Below are 4461 nucleotides of genomic sequence, written 5' to 3' on the forward strand. Positions count from 1 at the left end.
TAGAACATTCGTGTAATTGTGTACTTGCTAATTTGGACTCTCGTGGACTTCCTTTCTGGGGTGGACAAATGTATTTGTGTTGTGTTTCCCTGGGAAACGTTTGTCATACTGCATTTTCTCCCTAACCAGGGACATGATAAAACTGGAGGGATTGGAGAGGATCATTGCATGGTTGGTGCTATGGGTAGCCTCCACCAGAGACTGAGCAGCCTGAAGTTGGAACATCTGCAGAAGGAATTCTGATACAGCCACCCTTTCTCATGTGGTGTGTGGTAGTGTGTCTTTTGCTATGGCAGCCGTTGCATGGCTCTTGCTATAGGAAGTGAGGCATGCTACTAGGCTGAGCATGTTTGCTTGAGGTGTGTCCTTAAAGCAGTTAAGGCTTAGGGAAGATTTTGAGACATTTGAGAGTAGCATGCAAAGATTGAGATTGTCTGGCCACTGTGGTATGTAGTAAGAAATGCATCCAAGGCCAAAGTGGCGGCCCAAAAGGAACTTGTTTATGTGAAGGAGAAATCAGAGTGAGAAAGGGAATGGCCCCTAGTAGAACATTTCCATGGTAGCTTCCCCTCTAGCGGGTAAATTCGATAAATTAGAGGATGAGATAGAGGTGTTGGCTTGCATGTCTTTGGCTTGAAGATCAAAAGAAAAAGGAGATAACCAGTTAGATCCATGCTGAAAAGCCCTTCCTGGGAGCCACGACCTTTGAACCCATGGGAAGAACCAGAGAGTGGGGAGAATATAATAGAAGTGATGAGAGGGTCACTACCCAGTATGATCTTTGGTAGGCAAAAAGGAATTGGTTTAACATCCAGTCTTAACTGTGGTCCAGCCCCAGAGAATAGTCGCACCTGAACCAATAGAATTGGGCAAGTCCTTTAAACAAGCAATGAAAGAGACTGTGGGACAGGGGAATGCACTGGATCAGTCTGATGACTGTCGAAGCCATAAAACTGAACAGTATCACTACTCATCCCTCAAAATGCAGGCTGCATCCTGAGACCGAAGGAAAGCAGTCCCTGACAGACTGGCTTATCAGATTAGGGCACTTGGTTCTCTCCATCGGAAGTCCCTGGAAGTTATCTGGGAATGGAAAACAATAGAGTAATAATAGGATTTGCTATCAGACCTAGGGATATGAGGAGCTATGTTTGGTCCTTGGGTCAGTGGGCCTGGTAGAACTATGTTCACAGGGCACTAGAGGAGAGCAGGATGAGAGATACCATAATAGATAGAGTCATTATAGGCTTGAGGAGAGAGCTGACACTAGTGAGATCTCCAGAGATCTACAAGGATAACACCAACTGGCAAACTAAACAATAGTGGAGAGACTACACTAATAGCCCCTACCTGATGATAAGGTTGATGACTGCCTTATATGCCATCCTAGAACCTTCATCCAGTGACTGATGGAAGCAGAGGCAGATACCCACAGCTAAACACTGAACTGAAATCCTGGAACCCAGTGACAGAGATGGAGGAGTGATGAACAAAGGGGTCAATACCATGATGGTGAAACCCACAAAGTCAGCTGACCAGATAAGGGGGAGCTCTTGAATCCCAGACTGATGGCTGAGAGGCCAACAGGGGACTGATCCAGACTCCATGAATGTAGTGTCAGCGAGGAGGCCATGGAAATCACTGGGGCCTGGGTAGCAGATCAGTGTTTACCATGGTTTATGAATGATCCTTGGGAGCCCATTCCAAATAGTGGGATGCTCTCTCAGCCTGGACACATGGGAAGGGCCTATGTCCTACTCTGGATGAAATGACAGACTTTGGAGATTCCCTCCCTGGGGAATGATGTGGGGATTGGGTGGGGGACTGGGGGGCTGGTAGAGGGACAAGGGAGGAGGGGGGAGAGGGAGCTGGGATTGATATGTGAAGCATTCATGTTTCTAATTTAAATAAAAACGTATATTGAGGGGAAAAAAACAACAAAAGTTCTTCCAGCATGATTGTTAAGATTGGTATGGAGCCATGGTGGTTTTATTGAGTCTTGTGGTGGTTTATGGTCTAGTCGGAGAGGCTTTGGCAAATCTCAGCATTCTAGACCCGCGTGTGGGTCAATGTGTAGAGTGCTAAAGCTCTTGGGAGGAGGAAGAGGAGAGGAGTGAGCACACAATGGGTCCCATCCAAATCACCCACAGGCAGATGCAGCAAGAACGCTATCCAGGTAGATTTTCTAGGGAAATTAAAAGAAGCCAAAATCTGTGCTGTGGGTCTTAGGAAGACCTTGACACTTGACCAGTAGGTTCAGCAAATGATGAAGGGAAGTGGAAGACAGGGGTGGTCCCCACTGTACCACCTATGCAAGAAGATGCCTGGAGTGGGAGCCACCCAACACATTCCTGGGCTTAGGTAGCCAAGGGTGCCAGCGATTGAGGGACATACACAGTGACCTGAGGCCTCAGGTTGAATTACGGATTCATTGGTCCCCCACTAACGTGCTAAATATTTGGGCTTTTGTGGATATTGGAGACGAATGCACCTCAATTCATGGCCAAAACACCAGGGACAATGAGCCACAATGGGTAGATGTAGGGACATGCCAGTGCAGGTAAAGGGACTTGCTTGTTGTTGGGGGGGATTATCCCACCCCAGTACAGTGTGTTCTCTCCACTGCAGGAGAACATTCTTGGGATAAATATATTGTTGGACCACACCCTGTATATAACTGTTGGAGAGTTTTGCCTAGGAATGCAGATGATGAAGCCAGCTATGCGTAGTTGGGCAAGACGGGAATCTGTAAAAGTGTCTAAAGCAAGTAAAGTGACGGAGGCCAAGCAGTCTAGACTACCCAGGAGGGAGGCCAGGATGAAATTACACAAGCTATTAAGGAATTAGGAGGGGGTAGAGATTATTTATCCAGCTCAGAGCCCTTGCAATAACTCAGCATGGCCCATGAAAAAGCCATGGCTCCTGGAGAACGACTGTAGGCTTTAGATGGCTAAGAAAAGTAGTTCTCCCATGCATGCCTCTACAAAATGTTTCTCTTTGGACTGAACATCTGGTACAGGTGAGGAAGTGTTTCCATGATAGACCTTGTCATTTTTCAGTAATCCTTTAGCTACGAGGTCCCAAGACTCATTTGTATTTACATGGACTGGTTACCAGAGAACATTCAGAGTACTTCCCCAGGGTCAGCTTCTCAGTACCCACTGTTGGTCATGGGATGGTGGTTATGGACCTTGCTTTGTTATCCTGTCTCCTCTGTCAAAAGGATTCATTGAATTAATGACATAATGCTACCCAGAGTGTTTTCCAGATTGAGAATAGCACCTAAAAGCACATGGGTGTGCACCTGAAGGAACAGCATGTAAGGGACACAGAGGTGCGCCTGAGTGAGTGACATCTAAAGGACATGGTCCCTGAGAAAACCACACGCAGAGGACTGCAGGTGCACCTGAAGGAATGAGGATAGGAGATGAATCCAGCACACAAGATGCAATCCCAGGTTCAGCTGCAATTCCTGGGAGTGTTACAGCACTGTAAGACGTGCTTGGTAGCTCACCTGGAAAGATCCCTATGATAGTACGATAGCCAGTGTCTGTAAATGCAAAAGAGCTGCAGGTCTTGGGGCTTCAGGGTTAATGGTGGATTTTCACAGCCTACCTTGCTTAGCCACGCATCTTCTGTATAGCTTGATAAATTCCAAATGAAACCAGAAGCTTGAAAGCTCAAAGGGATTTGAACAGGCTAAGACTCTTGTGAGGCAGGCTGAACAGCTGTGTAGCCCATCACCCCAGTGTCCCTCCATGTTAGAAATCACCAGAACAGAAGGGATATGACAGAAACAACCTGAGCAAGCAGTTACAACAGGGTTGTGGTCCCAGGTATGGAAGATGGCAGAAGCTTTGTACCAGAACAGTAATGGCTACCTGTATATAAAGCATTGGTGGGCAGAATTCATCTCTGGCCCCATCCCAGTCACCATCAAAACAGCTTATGTAATTATAGGTTGGACTAAAAGCCTTCTGGCCAAGCCTATCTGGGGTGGAACAGAATCATACCTTATAAAAGTGGTATACATATTTACAACAAAGTGGTGTAATGTGTGTGAGCCCTGCCACCAATGCCATATGGGCTGTACTGGGGACAGTGCCTTTTTAAGTCACTGAGACACTCCCAAAAATTGAACCAACAGTTAAGCCAGACAAAGGTTAGAAGGAACACCATTCCTCCATGCAGATGCCAGTACGCAGAGGGTGGGAGCAAACAAACATCACTGTCACTGTCAGACTCAATTGTCACAAAAACAAAGCATTCATGACCCCCCAAGGATGCTAGAGAATGAAGACTAATAACATCCATGAAGGTCCTGAGAACAGGTATGTGCTGTGACTTAGGGACACAACTCTTACCATAGGTGGGCATTTCTATCACCTCTTCCAGACTCGGGGAACCCTGTGAAAGAGAGGTTGGAAAGAATTGAAGAGCAGAGGAAGGAGTGAGCTATCA

The sequence above is a fragment of the Mesocricetus auratus genome, unplaced genomic scaffold (assembly GCF_017639785.1).
Source record: "Mesocricetus auratus isolate SY011 unplaced genomic scaffold, BCM_Maur_2.0 Super-Scaffold_100013, whole genome shotgun sequence".
Lineage (NCBI taxonomy): Eukaryota > Metazoa > Chordata > Mammalia > Rodentia > Cricetidae > Mesocricetus > Mesocricetus auratus.